At 39.4% G+C, this 21,951-nt stretch overlaps 1 long non-coding RNA gene across 4 annotated transcripts in view; it reads left to right on the top strand.

Moving 5' to 3' along the window:
- The window catches only part of LOC138988215 (uncharacterized), a 54,281-nt gene extending 38,636 nt beyond the window's left edge, over nucleotides 1-15,645 (top strand). The window contains exons 3-5 of one of the 4 annotated variants that reach the window (XR_011464474.1): nucleotides 4,954-10,128; nucleotides 11,907-11,981; nucleotides 12,962-15,645. This is a non-coding gene — a long non-coding RNA (uncharacterized lncRNA). Of the gene's footprint in view, nucleotides 1-4,953 lie in introns of all 4 variants that reach the window. The other 3 variants (XR_011464473.1, XR_011464472.1, XR_011464471.1) reach the window with 3 other exon arrangements.
- Nucleotides 15,646-21,951: the final 6,306 nt, after the last annotated feature.

Here is a 21,951-nt window from a genome sequence, read left to right as displayed (position 1 = left end):
CTATGGTTTTTCCTGTGGTCATGTATGGATGTGAGAGTTGGACTGTGAAGAAGGCTGAGCACCGAAGAATTGATGCTTTTGAACTGTGGTGTTGGAGAAGACTCTTGAGAGTCCCTTGGACTGCAAGGAGATCCAACCAGTCCATTCTGAAGGAGATCAGCCCTGGGATTTCTTTAGAAGGAATGATGTTAAAGCTGAAACTCCAGTACTTTGGCCACCTCATGTGAAGAGTTGACTCATTGGAAAAGACTCTGATGCTGGGAGGGATTGGGGGCAGGAGGAGAAGGGGATGACAGAGGATGAGATGGCTGGATGGCATCGCTGACTCGATGGACATGAGTCTCAGTGAACTCCCGGAGTTGGTAACAGACAGGAAGGCCTGGCGTGCTGCAATTCATGGGGTCACAAAGAGTTGGACACGACTAAGCGACTGATCTGATCTCTGATCTGATCTATTTAGTTTTTAATTATTTATTTTAAGAGGCTTTTTTTTTTTATTTGTTCTTTACTTGATTGATGAAAAAAAAAACCATGGATGTCGTATTCCATTTACAGCTCTGAGAATTGTATAAGAAATAGCCAATTTAAAAGCAACTTCATGAAGCCATGAATACAGCCATTAACATATTGTTTGAACAGTGTAAGCTGTTTCCCTGTAACGTGAGTTAAATTATCTTTACACTTGTCTTGGTATTGTTCATAAATTCAATGCTTGCTTGTCATTTAATTCTAGGGAAACAGTAAGGGAGTGATCATAGCATGTTGACTTATATGGAAAATCTTGATAATATTTTGAGTGGAAAAGAAATTTAACTTACCCTTCTGAATGCAACTCAGAACATAATCTAAGTGCAACTCAAAACATTATCTGAATTACTTTACTTTTATGTTAATATTTGAAAAATGAAATCAGTGGTATGTATTTAAACAATCTGATTTTAGAAATCTGAGAAACAAGAATGACTGCTGTTGAAATGCTTTTAAAGGTTATACTCCTTAATATTAGCCTTCCAAATATAAGGTTTTGTTTTCAGCTGTAGGTAGCACTGTAATTCTTTGCATATATGTGTCATATTATAGGTACACATATCCATATTCCTAATATAATGTTTTCAATCTTTTGATATCTATTTCATTATTCTGTGAAAAGCTGCCCCTTACTTATGAAACTTACAGAGGTTTTTTGGATCTGAAGTCATACGTCTGGTGGTATTTACCCAAAACTCCAGCAATCTGCTAAAAAGTGAAACATCCCTAAAACCCTTCTGTTCAAGTTAGAAGGGACTGGAGTGATCATCTACACTTCCCAATATAAAGAACATTCTCTTCTCCTTGGGCGAAAAAGAGTGTAAAAGAAAGACTTCTATCTTCATTCAAGCATCTGTTAACATAACACCATCTTCTACAATCAGGGATATTTATCTTCCTGATTTTATCTGCTTTAAATGTAACTTACAAGGTCCCTTTTATTTTAGTTCTTTTGACTTTAGAATTTTAGCTTTTCTGACATTATTTTGCTTCTATTATTATCTTTTTTTTATTGCAATAAAAATCACATATGTGGCACAGTGGTGAAAGAATCTGCCTGCCAATGCAGGAGACAGGAGATGCGGGTTTGATCCCTGGGTTGGGAAGATCCCCTGGAGAAGGAAATGGCAACTCACTCCAGTATTCCTGCCTGGAAAATTCCACGGACAGAGGAGTCTGGCAGGCTACAGTCCATTGGGTGCAAAGAGTCAGACACGACTGAGGAACTGAGAACACACGAACTGTACAGTTCAATGGTACATTCACCGTGTTATTTGAGCCTCACCATCATTCATTTCCTGAATTTTTCTCTTTTCTAAACTGAAACTCTGTCCCCATTAAACACTAAGTCCCCCTGTCCTCCCTTCTTGCATCCCCTACCCGTGGCATCTGCTAATGTACTTTCTGACTCTATGAATTTGACTATTCTAGATACCCTGTATAAGTGGAATCAAACAGTATTTATCTGCATCTATTGTATGTTGAAATCCATTGTTTTTTAATTGTGTTTTTCTTTGGGTACACATTTATCTTTTTATCATTTTAAAAACTTGAAAGTGAAAGTCGCTTAGGCATGTCTGACTCTTTGTGACCCCACGGGCTATACAGTCCATGGAATTCTCCAGGCCACAAAACAGGAGTGGGTAGCTGTTCCCTTCTCCAGGGGAACTTCTCAACCCAAGGATTGAACCCAGGTCTCCCGTATTGCATGCAGATTCTTTACCAGCTGAGCCACAAGGGAAGCCCAAGAATACTGGCGTGGGTAGCCTATCCCTTCTCCAGCAAATCTTCCTGACCTAGGAATCGAACTGGGTTCTCCTGCATTGCAAGTGGATTCTTTACCAACTGAGCCAGCAGGGAAACCCCTTTAAAACTTGAGTTTACCAGAAAGCTTCTTTTGCAAGAAACTGGTTTCACTGGGCACTTCCTTTCCGCCTTTCTCCAGAACCATTCCACTATTCAATAATTAGAATTTTATTCTCAGGTTAATTTCATGACTCTTCTATTAAAACATAAAGGGAAGACTAAATGTAGCCTGATTTCTACAAAGCTATGCTTATTATAGTTGTGTCTGGAAATGTCCTGACAAATTTGTTTTTCTTTTTTTCTGGATCATTGACATTATGCAATTATTGTTGTTGTTCAGTCACTAAGTTGTGTTCACCTCTTTGCGATCCCATGAACTGCAGCATTCCAGTCTTCCCCTGCTGCTGCTAAGTCGCTTCAGTCGTGTCCGACTCTGTGCGACACCATAGACGGCAGCCCACCAGGCTCCCCCATCCCTGGGATTCTCCAGGCAAGAACACTGGAGTGGGTTGCCATTTCCTTCTCCAAGGCATGAAAGTGAAAAGTGAAAGTGAAGTCTCTCAGTCCTGTCCGACTCTTCATAACCCCTTGGACTAAAGCCCACCAAGCTCCTCCGTCCATGGGGTTTTCCACTCCAGTGTTTTGGCCTGAAGAATTCCATGGACAGTCCCTGAAGTCACAAAGAGTTGGACACAACTGAGCAACTTTCACTTTCACTTTTCACTGGTGTAGCATTATGGGAGATTTTTTCATGTTTTTTATTTTTATTTTTGCCTCTGTGTTTTCTGATTGTTCTGCAAAAAAAAAAAAAAATTAAAAATTCAATAGTCTCTGTTTTACAAAAAATAATGCATATGCATTTCACACAATTTATATATCACTAATGTTTGTCCTTATCAAACAATCATGCTTTTAGCCCTGCTGTCTTCTACTGTGGTTTCTTCCGTCCTAAACTCAAGAACCTCATGAATTTCTCTTCCCTGAGAGCTATTTCCATAGAATGCAAAAAGAACCCATGGACGCATTCATTGATTTATTTGTTTGATCTCATATAGTTATTAAAACGTTTTTCCTAAAATTGAACGAAACTCAATTCAAACTGTTTATTTTTCCAAGATAGCCAGGAATTCTTTTTTTTTACAGATTTCCTCTGATGTCCAGTTGTCATTAGCACTGCTGTCTAATCTATAACTTCTCCATCTTGGATATCCAGAGTTTTATTTTCAGGGTTATTTTGGCATCCTAAATTGCTAGAATTGGACCCCAAAAGGGATTCTAACAGTTTTTCTTATTCCTTTTCCCTTCTACCTTCTTGCACTGCCATTTTTCCCTTTGTACTCTAAGGAGAGATCCTTTAGAATGGAAAACACACATACTCCAGCATTTCCTTTATTGTTCAGTGCCAGACATGGAGAACTGCAGAGGATGAGGTTGCTCTGTGGTCTTAGTTGAAATTAATACCTTTTTAAAGATGCAGCGGTGAGTAAATAAGTGAGAGCAACCTGTCAGTTATGAAAGCTGTGCCCAGTGGTCCAAGATTATGACACTGCTCCATGCTGGCTGGATCCTGCTCAGAATAATCTGTTGAGACGTGAGCATGTCCCTTTACAGAGGATGGACAGATCACAACACTTGCGCACTGGACCAAACAATGCTAATGTAGCATTTTCTTGAAATCTACTGTGTTTCAGCAACTTGATCAGACTTTACCTATATTATGTCATTAAGAGATAAGTATTATTCTTGCCACTTTTTTATGGATTAAGAGACTGAAGTTTAGACACCTTACTTGGTCCAAGTCCTGTACATATAGGGTAGATGAAAGATTATTGTCATTTAGTTGCTAAGTAATAACTGACTCTTTTGCAATGCAAGATTAAAACCCTAGTTTTTCTGAGTCTGATGCCCCTGCTCAAAGCCCCACGTGACACTGCTCTACAGAGTACCCTGCCCCTTGAAAGGAATTAGGGCTGTGGTATACGAGAAAAGAATATAGAAGCTGTTGGGTAGATGTGGCAGAAAGAGTAGAAGGAAGAAGAAAACTTGTGGTGGGAGAAATGGAAACTGCCATCAAACATTTTAAGGGTTATAATGTGGAAAAGAACTTCCATTTGTTCCTTGTTTTATGACTCCAGAGGAATAAGGCTTTTGGGGTGGCAGTCACTGAGCCATAGAACAAAGAAAGATCTCCTTAGCTCTCAGTGGTACACAGAGGAGAGTTGCTTTTGGAAGAAGCGAGATCCTGCCTCTAGAGGTGTTGCATAATTGGCAGAGATTGAGTGGGAAATACGCATTTGGTACACGACGGGCTATCTTTAAAAATTCTGTTCAGTAGTGAAATATGTATATAAACACACTCTGTAGACTAGAGAAAATTGATCTGGAAACTCATCCCTTTTAATAGGATTTACACTGGAAGCCGTTTTCCTAATAACAATGAGAGCAAACCACAGACACTGTCTTCTCAGTTTCCCGAGTGTTCAGAGGTGTGAACTTTTGAGATGTTTGCCATGGTGGTTGGGGGGTCTGTGGTTGGAGAAACCTAAGTGATATCTCCTAGAACAAAGTCTGTTACTCTAATTTCATGTGTTACATGCCCAAGTCCACTTTCTATTGCAGTTGCTGGATGGACAGAGTGGGCCAAAGCTGCGTTCATACTAAGTGACCCACTGTGAATGCTTGCTCTTCATTATCCTTTCTGGAGCAGAAATCTTCCATCAGGATGGCAAAGGTGAAAGAAGAAATTGTTGGCACATCTGTGGTGCTTTCAAACCGTAAGTAGGCGGTAGTGACTCGGGACATTTCCTTTTAGCAACCAACTACCTTGGGGATAGGCCACATTTTCTATGTATCTCCAGGCAGGATTTCAAGACTGGTATGCCATTTTGCTTTTCGTTTAGAGTGCATAAATTCAGAAGTGTGAATTGCTCACCAGGTAACACAGCAGTATCACAAGAGGGGATGGATTTTGAAACTGACCACATTGAACTTGAGAAGGTAAAAGCAGGGCTTCCCACAACTGATCTTGACCAGCAACATTGCAGTAACATTGCTCTGAATTGTTTACTCAAAATGACACCTAAAACACAATGATAATATCTTTTCACCAGAAGCTTCCATGTCACTTCTTAATCACAACTAAAAAGAAATAAGAAGACCTTGAAGCTGTTTTAGTTTCAGTACTGTCTGGAATGTACTATGGGATTGAGAAAAAGGTTATGTAAAGATGACTTTGGGTGGGGGCAGTGCTTCCTCAGAATCCCAAGGGAAGAGCAGGGGCAACATTTAACTCCTTTCAGATCAAGGCAGGTTTGTGCTATTGTTCAGTCGCTAAGTAGTGTCCAGCCCTTTGTGACCCCATGGACTGCAGCATGCCAGGCTTTCCTATTGTTCACAATCTCCCAGAGTTTGCTCAAACTCATGTCCATTGATGATGGTGATGCCACCAACCAGTTCATCCTCTGTCCCCTCCTTTTTTCCACCTGCCCTCAATCGTTCCCAGCATCGAGGTCTTTTCCAATGAGTCAGCTCTTGCCATCGGGTGGCCAAAGTATTGGAGCTTCAGCTTCAGCATCAGTCCTTCCGATGAATATTCAGGGTTCATTTCCTTTAGGATTGACGGATTTGATCTCCTTGCTATCCAAGGGACTCTCAAGAGTCTTCTCCAGTACCACAGTTTGAAAGTATCAATTCTTTGACATTCATCCTTCTTTGTGGTCCAACTCTCGCATCTGTACATGACTACTGGAAAAACCATAGCATTGATTATATGGACCTTTGTCACCAAAATGATGTGACTTTAGTCTGTTGTATAGTCTCCTCTAGTATGTTGTTAATGTTTAATTTTTATTTATATTGAGGTATGTATTGTACACAGTCTTTAAAGTCAAATAACATTAAAGTTTGTTTTCTTTCTCACCATCTCATTTTCCACTCTTTGGGTCTGATCATTCTCAACTTGTTCAGCTATTGCGTCCAATAATCACCCATGTATCTTTAGTGGCATGATTCCATTACTAGTTTAACATACTTTATGTTTTAGATGTTAGGAATAGCAGAGGAACCAGAGATCAAATTGCCAACATCCACTGGATCATCAAAAAAGCAAAAGAGTTCCAGAAAAACATATATTTCTGCTATATTGACTATGCCAAAGCCTTTGACTGTGTGGATCACAATAAACTGTGGAAAATTCTGAAAGAAATGGGAATACAAGACCATATGACCAGCCTCTTGAGAAACATATATGCAGGTAGGAAGTAACAATTAGAACTGGACATGGAACAACAGACTGGTTCCAAATAGGAAAGGAGTACGTCAAGGCTGTATATTGTCACCCTGCTTATAGTTACATCATGAGAAACACTGGGCTGGAAGAAGCACAAGCTGGAATCAAGATTGCTGGGAGAAATATCAATAACCTCGGATATGCAGATGACACCACCCTTATGGCAGAAAGTGAAGAGGAACTAAAAAGCCTCTCGATGAAAGTGAAAGAGAGAGTGAAAAAGTTGGCTTAAAGCTCAACATTCAGAAAACTAAGATCATGGCATCCGGTCCCATCACTTCATGGGAAATAGATGGGGAAACAGTGGAAACAGTGTCAGACTTTATTTTTGGGGGCTCCAAAATCACTGCAGATAGAGATTGCAGCCATGAAATTAAAATACACTTACTCCTTGGAAGGAAAGTTATGCCCAACCTAGATAGCCTGTTGAAAAGCAGAGACATTACTTTGCCAGCAACGGTCCATCTAGTCAAGGCTATGGTTTTTCCAGTGGTCATGTATGGATGTGAGAGTTGGACTGTGAAGAAAGCTGAACGCCGAAGAATTGATGCTTTTGAACTGTGGTGTTGGAGAAGACTCTTGAGAGTCCCTTGGACTGCAAGGAGATCCAACCAGTCCATCCTAAAGGAGATCAGTCCTGGGTGTTCATTGGAAGGACTGATGCTGAGGCTGAATCTCCAATACTTTGGCCACCTCATGCGAAGGGTTGACTCATTGGAAAAGACTCTGATGCTGGGAGGGATTGGGGGCAGGAGGAGAAGGGGATGACAGAGGATGAGATGGCTGGATGGCATCACCGACTCAATGGACATGAGTTTGAGTGAACTCTGGGAGTTGGTGATGGACAGGGAGGCCTGGTGTGCTGCATGGGGTCGCAAAGAGTCGGACACAACTGAGCGGCTGAACTGAACTGAACTATTGACTATAGAAGATGAAAATTTTGCTTTCTTATACCCCTCTTCATGCAGACATATTTATTCTTCTTGGAAACCTGCAGAATAGCTTTATGGTTAAGTCCATATTCAGGGTTTTCATTATTTTGTATTTGTAAGTGTTCACTGCTAAGTATACTTCTGCAAACTTTTATTTTTGCTGTGAATTAGTTGCTTTTTTTTTCCTTTTACTCAGCTTTCTGCAAGTTTGTGATTAAGATTCCCTACATCCTTTAACAGAAGCTCTGAAAAATAGCTTTCAATTCTCTTTCTATGCATTTTCCTTCCTGCTTAGCTACAGTCCTGGCATTTGTCTTTGCTGTCATGCAAGGAGATCTCATGTGGTACAACTTCCGTTTTTTGGATATCATGTCTAGATCTTTTTGGTTTAATTCTTTGTTCCAATGGAGCATAATATCTATCAATCTCCTTTAAAAAATAAAAAAGGGTGTATAGAAGCAAGATTTTTGGAGAACTTGGGTATCTGAAAATGTGCTTACTTAGTCCATTCTAATGTTGGATTAGTATTGAATTGGATTTGAAAAAATTATAGTCTCTATAAAGGAGGACTCAAATGGTAAGAATCCATGATCCTTGATAAAACTGTGCAGTCTAGTGTGCATTTAAGAAGAAAGTGGCCCGAGGACAAACCCAGGGTCTATTGGCAGCAGCTTCTCTGAATGTCACCAGGAGAAAGTGAATTCATTTTTATTTCTTAGAGTCATTGGCTTTATTTGTAAAGATGCTAGAGTGCTATTATCTCACTGGGTAATAGTGTTGCATATCCACTGGTAGGTAACTGTCCACCTTAGGTAACTATCCATCTCTTATTAGAAGGAAATGGGCCACATCAGGCCAAGGTTTTGAGTGTTACCCAAATAAAATATGGGCCTTTCATTTAAGAAGAGAATGCTCAGGTAGAAAGACTGGGCTTCCTTGGTGGCTCAGATGGTGAAGAATCTGCCTGCAATGCAGGAGACCTGGGTTCAGTCCTTGGGTTGGGAAAATTCCCTGGAGAATATGTTCTAATTCTGAGACTTTTAACCTGAGGTTTTCTGTAGTTCATTTATGTGGGTCCCTGAATTCCCTAGACTTAGACGCAAATGTTATTTGTGTCATTTAGGTACTCTAAGCTTCAGTGACCTAATGATAAGGTGAAGATAATATTAATACCACCTTATATGATGGCTGTGATTTTTGGTATTTAAATATTAAAATATATAAAAATATTTAAAGAGACACGTGACACAAAAGAGTGAAGAACAACTTAACTCTAATCCCCCTCTTTCCTCCATTTAATTGAAGGATAAATTACATAGAGGTTATGTTTCATGTTGATGTGACATTTCCTTTTAGTGTAGCCGAGTTCAGCACACCAGTCTGCTGACTCCTTGTCTAAAATCTTCCCACCTTAACTTTAGCCAAGTTTATATTTGAGCCTTAACTATCATTATTTCTCACATATTTTACAAGGGAAGGTGAGGTAAAAGTTCTTTGTTCTGAGATTCATTGCCTACAGTTAAATGTGGCCTGAAAGATGCTTCCGAAACCAGAAAGTGTGAAGGAAGCAGCATTTAATTTTTCATTATTTATTCTTCTTACCTGGCCATGAGAAACGTGCAAATATAGATAAATTAATATAGAGGCACTGTTTCCAGTGGTCATGTATGGATGTGAAAGTTGGACTGTGAAGAAAGCTGAGCGCCGAAGAATTGATGCTTTTGAACTGTGGTGTTGGAGAAGACTCTTGAGAGTCCTTTGGACTGCAAGAAAATCCAACCAGTCCATTCTGAAGGAGATCAGTCCTGGGATATCTTTGGAAGGGATGATGCTAAAGCTGAAACTCCAGTACTTTGGCCACCTCATGCAAAGAGCTGACTCATTTGAAAAGACCCTGATGCTGGGAGGGTTTGGGGGCAGGGGGAGAAGGGGATGACAGAGGATGAGATGGCTGGATGGCATCACTGACTTGATGGATGTGAGTCTGAGTGAACTCCGGGAGTTGGTGATCGACAGGGAGGCCTGGCATGCTGCGATTCATGGGGTCGCAAAGAGTCGGACATGACTGAGCGACTGAACTGAACTAATACATGTAATATTTTAAATGTATAATATTTACAAAATGTTTTTACATGTTATTTACAAACAACCTGACATAGTAAATTATCACTGACCATGTTTACAAAGGAGAAACTGAGGGCAGAGATTTAAAAAGATTTGGCGTAAGTCACCCAGTTAATAAGGGTTAGCACTGAAACAGGAGCACTTGCCTTCTGATTCCAAGCTCAGTTCTTTTTCCATTATACCATGTGGCCTCCTAATCACCATTAGTCATGCTGCACTCATTCTCCAGTGATGGATACATTTCAGAGGCAAGGCTGAAACTGGAGTGGGTTTTGCTGTCCTTGAGGGTTTATAGTTATGCCCTGTGCATAAGAAATATGTTCTGTTAGCCTGCCAGGTATACTAGACTGAAGGCATGTGGCCTCAAGAACTGGCCAGATACAGGATCCCAGGGAATTTGGGCCAATGCAGTCATTCACCAAGAGATCAACTTTACTCCTTCTATTTCAGGTAGGTGTTAATAGTAGATGAGTATACAAAATACAAGGGACATGAGGCAAATGTGGCAGCAGAGGTTTATGAAATTACTATATTCCTCAAAAGACCCAGCATAATGTGCTGTAATTCATGTCCAATTTTTTGTCAGCTATATGAATCAATAACAATTTTATTTAAAATGATGTTGTGTCAAGGATTTTATCCCTTGCTTTAACCTAAGAGGTAAATACATAAAAATGTTCTTATATTAAAAATTCCTTTTTATTAATCTTATCTATTTTACTTTAATATTTTTATAAAAAAGAAAAAAAAAAGTCAAAATTTTCCATTGTGAATAACTCTGCCACATACAGGACATGAAGTGATTAGCAATATGTAGTAATGTGTAGTGAGCATTTCTGGCTTGCTTGAGATGGGGAAGAAAGTGTTAAATCTTTTCCTTGCTCTTGATTTAACACAGGTGGAACCTCAAAAGGTCTTCAATATGATTAGTGTTATTTTTTTTTAAGTGTGAATTGCAGCCTCAGAGGGAAGGCTGAAGCAGATCCCGATGGACAAAAGGTTTGAATTTCATTCCCATTTGGTCACGGTCATGGCCTGGACTACAAAAGTCGACACTGCTCTGGATAATTAGAGACCTTGACTTCACCAGACGTGGTCTCATTTTCTCATGAATATAGAAATGCCTCTTTAGGAAAGAGCTTGTAATTAAAATTATCCATTTTGGACAGTATTTCTGCTGGTGCCCCTGGATAATCTATCTCCTTTCCTTTTCCGTAGCTGTAATTGTTTTGAACACTGTATACATCTAGACTGAAGAAACTGTTTCAAGGAAATGTCTTAGGAAACACAAATAATACTCAGCCTCATGTCCTGCATTTTTTACTTTAAATATTTAACGACTAAAATTTACCCAACCCCTAATTTCTCTCACTCCATTTTTTTTCACAGTTTTCTTCAAAAATCAAAACCTCTTGAACTTTTAAATTTTCCATCTATGCTTAAGTACAGTTTTCTCTACCATTGCTTATATTGAGCTGTGTGGCTTTAATAAATTGAAGAAGGCTTCTTAGGGAGCACCTCCAAACTCCATCTGGTTCTTGGTTTTATGTTGCCTCTGCTCACCAACCAATCTTTGTGGTCTCTTAGAAAGAGCCCAGGCATGTGGTGGGGGTCACGAAGAGGATATGTATAAACCATAAGAATTACAAGTCCCAATTATTTGAGCAATTTAAAATTAACTTTGATTTAACCACTACTTCATCTGTATTGAATGAAGGTGCATCCGTGCTCAGTCGTGTCAAGCTCTTTGTAACCTTATGGACTGTAGCCCGCCAGGCTCTTCTGTCCATGGAATTTTCCCAGGCAAGAATACTGGAGTGGGTTGCTATTTCCTACTCTGGGGGATCTTCCTTACCCAGGTATCAAACTCTCGTCTCTTGCGTCTCCTGCATTGCAAGTGGATTTTTTACCCCTGCGCCACATTTGTATTGGTGTTTTCCAGTTGTCTATATCTGAAAATTCCAGGTGTATTTCTTCAGCATTCCACTTGCTGGAGAGATGAGAGGAGGGCCGGTAGTACTGGCGAACGCTAAGCAACTGCTAGACAATCTTGATGGATATGCTGTCAATCTGCTTTGCTATTTCTGCCTAGTTCTGATTGTGGTTCTGAAATCTTTGAAGACTGAAAAGAAATTCCTGTACTTCACAATTGAGCTAACAGCTCAACTAGGGGAAAAATACTGCTGAAATCTGTCAGTGAATGTTGCTAACTTATGTTGCATTTATAGACAGGGAGAAAACTAAGCCTAGCAAATCCTTGGGAAGATGTGCAAGCTGGCTGACAGGTGTGACATCTCAGCACAGTAAGTTAAAGCAACACTGAGCAGTGAGTGTTGTCCAGTGAGACTTGATTGGTCACAGATGACAATTCCAGCTCCCTGAGGTGTTTCTCCAATGTCTGTGATTAATATCAAATGTCAAGTAAGGCTCACTTCCAACAATAAGGTCTAAGACATACTCAGCTAAAACAACATAGGATTTTCATTTCCCATAACCCAGTGAAGCTATCCAGACATTTCCTGGGGGATTATCCCCAGGATGAATTACATAAAAAGGGCACTACAAGGGCTTTCTTCCTTAAGCAAAATCTCAAGCAGTGCACAACAGAAGCAGATCCTTATCACTTGCATGATAGGACAGGCCTTTTTATTTTTTTGCCAAAGTTGTTGTGTAGTTCAAGATAGAAGATTCTGAGACAGACTTAGATAGAAACTGAATAATACATGATCATGGAACAATGACTTCAGTCAAAGCCAGAGTTTGGCTACACATATTTAGAGTGGGAAAAGAAGAGGGGTTCTTTGGCTTTTTAGTTATTGATGCAGTATAACTGATTATAAATATGTGTGTGTATAGATGTATATACATTTTCTTGCTTTTGATGCCTACCATAGCCAAAGGTCTTAGCATCAGCATCAGTAAAATGTATGTATTTATTTTGCAAAAAATATTTTTATAGGAGATGCTTCAAATCAAAAGTATTAACTTAGCATAGTTTGTATAGAAGACATAGATGGTTTTCCATCTTTTGACTCCAGAAAGGGGTTATTTTTAAGCCCTAAATTGTGGATGTATTCCTCCTTCACATGAGCACACTTTAGGGGAGAGGTCATACGTTGATAACAAAATTGTTTTTATCATTTAATATTTAATTCCTTAGGTTAGTATCTCCGAAGAAATCAAGAAAGTTTGACTTAAACATCCATTTTCTTTGTTGTCCCCTACCTTCTACTTATCACTTCTATTTCTATGCCTCTCTCTTTATTCATCAATAATTCCACAGGGATTTGAAGTTGATTACAGCAGGAGTGTGAAAAGCAGAGACATTACTTTGCCAACAAAGGTCCGGCTAGTCAAGGCTACGGTTTTTCCAGTGGTCATGTATGGATGTGAGAGTTGGACTGTGAAGAAGGCTGAGTGCTGAAGAATTGATGCTTTTGAAGTGTGGTGTTGGAGAAGACTCTTGAGAGTCCCTTGGACTGCAAGAAAATCCAACCAGTCCATTCTAAAGGAGATCAGCCCTGGGTGTTCTTTGGAAAGAATGATGCTGAAGCTGAAACTCCAGTACTTTGGCCACCTCATGTGAAGAGTTGACTCATTGGAAAAGACCCTGATGCTGGGAGGGATTGGGGGCAGGAGGAGAAGGGGACGACAGAGGATGAGATGGCTGGATGGCATCACTGACTTGATGGATGTGAGTCTGAGTGAACTCCGGGAGTTGGTGATGGACAGGGAGGCCTGGCGTGCTGCAATTCCTGGGGTCGCAAAGAGTCAGACACGACTGAGCGACTGAACTGAACTGATGCTGTTCTTACTTTAGTCGGGATTGCATTTTTATGATCTGTCAGTGAAATGACAATTGTATGGGATCCTTTGTGTTTGGAGGACGAGCCAATAAATGCTCTGTGATTAGAAGTGACATTGAGAATTAGGTTGGCTTGAAACCAAGCTTACACAACACCAATACTAGCAATTAAAAAGTTTTTTTTTTTTTTTTTGCATGGACATACAGTTTATTTATTTATTTTTTTTCCTCATGTTTTTTTAAATTTTATTTTATTTTTAAACTTTACATAATTGTATTAGTTTTGCCAAATATCAAAATGAATCCGCCACAGGTATACATGTGTTCCCCATCCTGAACCCTCCTCCCTCCTCCCTCCCCATACCATCCTTCTGGGTCGTCCCAGTGCACTAGCCCCAAGCATCCAATATCGTGCATCAAACCTGGACTGGCATCTCGTTTCATACATGATATTTTACATGTTTCAATGCCATTCTCCCAAATCTTCCCACCCTCTCCCTCTCCCATAGAGTCCATAAGACTGTTCTATACATCAGTGTCTCTTTTGCTGTCTCGTACACAGGGTTATTGTTACCATCTTTCTAAATTCCATATATATGTGTTATTATACTGTATTGGTGTTTTTCCTTCTGGCTTACTTCACTCTGTATAATAGGCTCCAGTTTCATCCACCTCATTAGACCTGATTCAAATGTTTTCTTTTTAATGGCTGAGTAATACTCCATTGTGTATATGTACCACTGCTTTCTTATCCATTCATCTGCTGATGGACATCTAGGTTGCTTCCATGTCCTGGCTATTATAAACAGTGCTGCGATGAACATTGGGGTACATGTGTCTCTTTTCCTTCTGGTTTCCTCAGTGTATATGCCCAGCAGTGGGATTGCTGGATCATAAGGCAGTTCTATTTCCAGTTTTTAAAGGAATCTCCACACTGTTCTCCATAGTGGCTGTACTAGTTTGCATTCCCACCAACAGTGTAAGAGGATTCCCTTTTCTCCACACCCTCTCCAGCATTTATTATTTGTAGACTTCTGGATCGCAGCCATTCTGACTGGTGTGAAATGGTACCTCATAGTGGTTTTGATTTGCATTTCTCTGATAATGAGTGATGTTGAGCATCTTTTCATGTGTTTATTAGCCCTCTGTATGTCTTCTTTGGAGAAATGTCTATTTAGTTCTTTGGCCCATTTTTTGATTGGGTCATTGATTTTTCTGGAGTTGAGCTGTAGGAGTTGCTTGTATATTTTTGAGGTTAGTTGTTTGTCAGTTGCTTCATTTGCTATTATTTTCCCCCATTCTGAAGGCTGTCTTTTCACCTTGCTAATAGTTTCCTTTGATGTGCAGAAGCTTTAAAATGAAAGGGTTGAAGATAGAGGAAGGTCCTAAACTCACCTCTTTCCACAGGCACAATAAGTCTACAATGGCACAGGGAATAATTCCCTTGGAAAGGGATCTGAAAATGGGACGAATACAGCTCCTGCAATTTCATGTTTTGCCTATTTGATAGGTAAACATTGTTGTATTGTTTTAATTTTCATGTCTTGTGTATTTACTAGTAAGTTTGAGAATTTTTGTTTCTGAGAAAATTACGTTTACATTCTTTACTTTTATTTTTTCCGTATTGATTTGAAGAAACTCTTTATATATTAGAGAAATTAGCTTTTGTCGATTTTAGTTTTAAAATATTTTCATCAATTTGATTTTTTTTCTTTAACTATATTTTTGACAACTTTGGCATGGAGAATTAAAGATTATATAGTCTTGTTTGCAATTTTTTCATTAATGGCTTTCCTTGTATGCCTTTTATTGTCTTGTTTGGAAATCCATTTTACTTGGAAAGTCCTCTAGCTGTAATTTTTTTCCAGTATCTATTTCTAATGTTCTTTTTTTTTTTTTAACACTTAGAACTTGAAGCAATATGAAGTTTATCTGACTATTTGGAGTGAGGTGAATATCTAGTTTTATTTTCTCCCATTTGGATATTTTTCCTATTGCCATTAAATATCATTGAATAGTCCATTCTTTTCCCACTAATTGGAAATTCTGCTTTCATTATATACTAAATATCTACATATTTAGGGATAAGTTTCAAGACTCTGTTTTCTTGTTTATTTCTGCATCAGAACTGTGCATCAATATGTACTGTAGCCTGTATGTATCTTTTGTTACTGTAGGGAAGAATAATAAAAGTATATTTTATTATTAATAAATTAAAATATTTTTAATATAACTAATAAAAATAATTTTATTATTCTTATTTTTCATAACATTCAAATGTTTTCTGTGGTGAATATTTTTTTTTCAAGTAAGGGCATTTATTTAGAACATCTGTTTAAGTCATCTCTTACAGTTGTTAAAAGTTGTGTCTTATAAATTTGATTTATAAGAAATCAAATTTCTTATTTATTTCTTATTTACATCCTATTTATTTATTATTTACTTAATACTCCTAGAGTTTGCTTATTTATTTTAAAAGATTTTTTGATGTGGACCATTTTTAAAGTTTTTACTGAATTTGTTACAATATTGCTTCTGTTTTGTGTTTTGGTTTTTTGGCCCTGAAGCATGTGGGATCTTAGCTTCCTGACCAGGGATCAAACCTGAACCCTCTACATTGGACGGTGAAGTTTTAACCAGGGAAGTCCCCCTCTTATTTATTTTTATGTGTTTTTAAATCCATTTTATTGCTCTTATTACTGAGTTTTTTTTCTAATTAGGTATTCTTGGTATAAAGGAAAGCTTTGGTTTTGTGATATTTTAGCTTAATTTAGCTTGTTAATAAACTCTATTAGATCCAATTGCTTCTAATTTATCCATACTCTTTTGAAGATTTCTTCTAGCTCGTGGCAGTATATGGCTGCCTCAAGTTCTGATTCAGCCTGCAAGACTCGGCTCAGTTGTCTGCAAAACTCCTTCCCTTGTGTGAGGGGGCAGCTGTGTTATAACAAAATGAGCACCGAAGGTGCACTGAGCACACAGGAACTGGACTCTGATTTATATGCCGTATCAGCTAGGATTGGGTTCAGGCCCACATATCAGAAAATGTGGAGTCGTTTAAACATCACAAGATGACTTTTTAATCGAAATATAATTGATTTACAGCACTGTGCTAGTTTCAGGTGTACCCAGGAAAGTGATTCTGTTTTACATCTGAAAAGAATCTTTTTTAGATTATTTTCCCTTTTCAGTTCAGTTCAGTAGCTCGATAAAGGACAGAAATGGTATGGACCTAACAGAAGCAGAAGATATTAAGAAGAGGTGGCAAGAATACACAGAAGAACTGAACCAAAAAGATCTTCATGACCCAGATAATCACGATGGTGTGATCACTACCTAGAGCCAGACATCCTGGAATGTGAAGTCAAGTGGGCCTTGGAAAGCATCACTACGAACAAAGCTAGTGGAGGTGATGGCATTCCAGTTGAGCTATTTCAAATCCTGACAGATGATGCTGTGAAAATGCTGCAGTCAATATGTCAGCAAATTTGGAAAACTCAGCAGTGGCCACAGGACTGGAAAAGGTCTGTTTGCATTCCAATCCCAAAGAAAGGCAATGCCAAAGAATGCTCAAACTACCGCACAATTGCACTCATCTCACATGCTAGTAAAGTAATGCTCAAAATTCTCCAAGCCAGGCTTCAGCAATACATGAACTGTGAACTTCCAAATGTTCAAGCTGGTTTTAGAAAGGGCAGAGGAACCAGAGATCAAATTGCCAACATCCGCTGGATCAAGGAAAAAGCAAGAGAGTTCCAGAAAAACATCTATTTCTGCTTTATTGACTATGCCAAAGCCTTTGACTGTGTGGATCACAATAAACTGTGGAAAATTCTTCAAGAGATGGGAATACCAGGCCACCTGACCTGCTTCTTGAGAAACCTATATGCAGATAAGGAAGCAACAGTTAAATAATGAGTATAATGTGCTGTACAGTAGGTCCTTATTGGTTATCTACTTTATATATTGTAGTGTGTTAATCCCAAACTCCTAATTTTATTCTTGCTATGAAATCTGAAGGTGGGAGTAAGGGCTGGTTGTGTGGTTTATGAAGTCATCTGTGATATCAAGAAAATTGTTCCTACATTCTAAGAAAATGTGTATCAGAAATTATGTCTGATTTCAGGCTGGCAGGAGGAAGAAGAGCTGAAAAAGTCCATGATGCCCCTTCTTTTAAGGCCACTTCTTTAGAATCATCCCAACTTCTTTCATGTACAAACCCTAGGGTAAACCTACCCATATGGCCATGGCTAGCCAGAGAAAAGTCTGGGGAAAATGGTTGTGGCTAAACTAGTTGTTAATGAGCCCTGAAATCAGAATGTTTATTACTTAGAAAAAGTGGGTAGAGATGGATTTAACCATCTAAGTCACTAAATTCAAGAGTGAATGTAGGCCAATTCAAATTTTTTTCCAAAAAGGAAAAAAATCATTTTTTTCTCCCCGATGACAGAATAATATACTTCTATTGGAAACCATTCACACAAATCAGAAAATTTGGAGACAAGTAACTGACACTCTTGATTCATGGACCTGACATTCCAGGTTCCTATGCAATATTGCTCTTTACAGCATCGGACCTTGCTTCTATCACCAGTCTCATCCACAACTGGGTATTGTTTTTGCTTTGGCTCCATCCCTTCATTCTTTCTGGAGTTATTTCTCCACTGATCTCCAGTAGCATATTGGGCACCTACTGACCTGGGGAGTTTCTCTTTCAGTATCCTATCATTTTGCCTTTTCATACTGTTCATGGGGTTCTCAAGGCAAGAATACTGAAGTGGTTTGCCATTCCCTTCTCCAGTGGACCACATTCTGTCAGATCTCTCCACCATGACCCGCCCATCTTGGGTTGCCCCACGGGCATGGCTTAGTTTCATTGAGTTAGACAAGGCTGTGGTCCTAGTGTGATTAGATTGACTAGTTTTCTGTGAGTATGGTTTCAGTGTGTCTGCCCTCTGATGCCCTCTTGCAACACCTACCGTCTTATTTGGGTTTCTCTTACCTTGGGCGTGGGGTATCTCTTCACAGCTGCTTCAGCAAAGTGCAGCCGCTGCTCCTTACCTTGGATGAGGGGTATCTCCTTACCGCCGCCCTTCCTGACCTTCAACGTGGGATAGTTCCTCTCGGCCCTCCTGCGCCCGCGCAGCCACTGCTCTTTGGACGTGGGGTTGGTCCTCCCAGCCGCCACCCCTGAAGACGCTTACTCCTTGGAAGGAAAGTTATGACCAACCTAGGCAGCATATTCAAAAGCAGAGACATTCCTTTGCCAACAAAGGTCCGTCTAGTCAAGGCTATGGTTTTTCCAGTGGTCGTGTATGGATGTGAGAGTTGGACTGTGAAGAAGGCTGAGCACCGAAGAATTGATGCTTTTGAACTGTGGTGTTAAAGAAGACTCTTGAGAGTCCCTTGGACTGCAAGAAAATCCAACCAGTCCGTTCTGAAGGAGATCAGCCCTGGGATTTCTTTGAAAGGAATGATGCTAAAGCTGAAACTCCAGTACTTTGGCCACCTCATGCGAAGAATTGACTCATTGGAAAAGATTCTGATGCTGAGAGGGATTGGGGGCAGGAGGAGAAGGGGACGACAGAGGATGAGATGGCTGGATGGCATCACTGACTTGATGGATGTGAGTCTGAGTGAACTCTGGGAGTTGGTGATGGACAGGGAGGCCTGGCGTGCTGCGATTCATGGAGTTGCAAAGAGTAGACACGACTGAGAGACTGAACTGAACTGAACTGACACTCTACCACTCAAATAAATTTCCATTACTATCTCTGAACAATTTTTCATATATCTCCTTGAATAGACACATAATTTTACATAAATGGCATTATTTCATGCATTCCTTGCTTTCACTAAATCTGCTGAGTGGCTTGTGTTTCCTTAAGATATTTACACGTACCTTACAATTGTCTGCAATTCCCTTTCTTCAGAGGTGAGTAAGGCCGTCTTCCTCCCTTTCTCAGCATAGCCAGTTCTTTGCTCCATGGGTGTGGTTAACTTCCTTCCTTCCTGCTTCTCACTATGGCTCCCTACCTCACTTTCTTTAGGGTTTTGTGCAAATGTGTTTTTCTCAGTGAAGCCTCCTGAAATCCACTCCATTTACAACTATATTTGTCACCCTCCTTTTCATATTTTAATTTTCTCCATAGAACTTATCACCTTTTAAAATGTTATATACATTTAGTGATTTTTCTGTTTTCTGTTTCTTCCCAAGACAATGGAAACTCCATGAAAGTAGGGATTTTTGTCTTGTTCCCTGTTATCCAGCGCATAGAATAGTGCTCAGCCCAAAGTAAGTACTCAATAAATCCTTGTTGAGTGAATAAATCCACAGTAGCTCATAACACCTGATCACATCATTAGTTGTGAGGATTAAATGAGATAACATGGATGAGAACACAGCACAGCGACAGGAGGCAGAGGCTCAGAAGAGGGACACTGAAGCTGCTTTTATTTCCATGTTTCTCTCAGAATACCTGCCATGCTATCTTTAAAATTTTATTTAAATGTTTATTTCACCCTGAAGCTCCATGGACTCTTTAAACCATTCTCATTTGTTTTTGCATCACTGGCATTGATCATGGCCTAGTATATAGTAGGTGGTCTTTAAGTCGGAACTGACATGAATCATTTGTGGCTATTCCTAAATCTGCAAACACTGCCATACTTTCTAATTTCTAAATGCTTTCCCCTGATATCTGTACTGAAATATTTATGAAGCTATTTGGTACTCAGAGGAAATCAAGTTTTAGCACAGCTGAGGCTATCTTCTCTCTCTAGTCAATGGTTTTGTTGAAAGCTCATTTTAATAAATGCACTAGAGAGGCATTTTTGAATAGGGAAGCGTCATTCAGCTTTGTGAAATGTCCAGGTGGAATAAGTATTAGATGCTTTTGTTATTTCTGCCACTTTAGTTAATGAAGCTGTCCCATTTATAATATAATTAGAGCCAGTGCAATCCTCTCACCAAATATAAAGTGACACACACAGGGTCTTGTTATTAAAGCGTTCCCTCTGAAGAGTCACAGGAAACCATTCAAACACAGGACTTGACATACTGGGGTGAATACATCCAATTAAGAAAATGGTAAGTAATTTCATGAGAGAAATTCTAATTCTTACTAAAGATGTTCGGTATCAAATCACCTTTAATTTTTTAAGATCCAGAGGAAGCTATTGTATAAACATGTTTTTGTTTTCCCTGGATGGGACATTTTTATAAGGCTGTGGTAACAATTCTACCTCTAAATACAAATTCAGAATTCAAGGAGAGAAAAAAAGTGTGCCTATAGTGAGCTCCTAGAGACTGAAGACAAAATTAGTCTTTGAAATTCGGTAGTCTCACTCCTAAGAGTGCAAGATAAGTCAACAAAAAACATAGAGCTCTGCAGAGACAAAATTCAGCTCCTCTTCATGGTCTATTAGGCCAGATACTTTTCTAGCAGTCAGGACTTTCTCTTGTCTCTGTTGCAGAAATCAGTGTTATACATAAAGTGGCAGCTCCTCTGAGTTAACTTGCTTTACACACTGATTGCCTGACTCTTCCATCCATCCAGCTCATCCCTCAAACGCCCCTATACACATTTTCCAGAGCAAGTGTTGCTTTTCTCCAGGGCTTGACAAACGTGTACATCTTTCTTAGCCAAAAACGTCTACATACAGTCAAGAAAATGGACTCTGTAGAATTGAAACATGTTGGGCTTTAACTGAGTCACATTTACTTCATCTACTAGAGTGAATACCCTGAGTTCTGTATCAATCATTTATAGCTACTGTAGTTGAAGTGTGATAACTGTTTTAAGCCGTGCAACACATATTTTGGGGTTTGGCAGAGATGCACACTAAATCTTTACACAGCAAATTTCTAAGGCAGTATGAACAGGTAGGTTAAATCATACTTGAATTTGTAAACTTTTAGGATTTCAGGACTCTGATATAGGATTTAACGCTACTTATAAGGAAGAGGCAGATATCCTAAGGGCTTCACTGGTGGCTCAGTGGCAAAAAAAAATCCACCTGCAATACAGGAGACCCCGGTTCAATCCTGGGTTGGGAAAATCTCCTGGAGAAGGAAATGGTAACCCACTCCAGTATTCTTGCCTGGAGAATCCCATGGACAGAGGAGCCTGGCAGGCTACAGACCATGTGGTCACAAAAAAGTCGGACATGACTGAGTGATTAACCACACACCAATATCCTAATGTCATTTCTCCTTTAAAGCTTCCTCTTCTTCTGTTCGAAGATGCCAGGCACCCATGAGAAATAGTAAGCCTAGTTGAAAAACCTGAACTTAACATCTGAGAGAACCAGATTCAAGTCTCCATCTTGTCATTTACTAGCTTTGTGACCTTTGGTCACATCTTTATCTGAGTCATACAAAATACAGCCAATAACCCCTGTTTCACTGGATGAATGTAAGGGAAAAAATGAGTTTATGTTGCTTGGTTTTTATATACAGCAGGAGC

Source organism: Bos mutus, chromosome 6 (genome assembly GCF_027580195.1).
Source record: "Bos mutus isolate GX-2022 chromosome 6, NWIPB_WYAK_1.1, whole genome shotgun sequence".
Classification (NCBI taxonomy): Eukaryota; Metazoa; Chordata; class Mammalia; order Artiodactyla; family Bovidae; genus Bos; species Bos mutus.
Note: the sequence above shows the minus strand (reverse complement) of the source record. Positions and strands in the feature narration are given on the sequence as shown.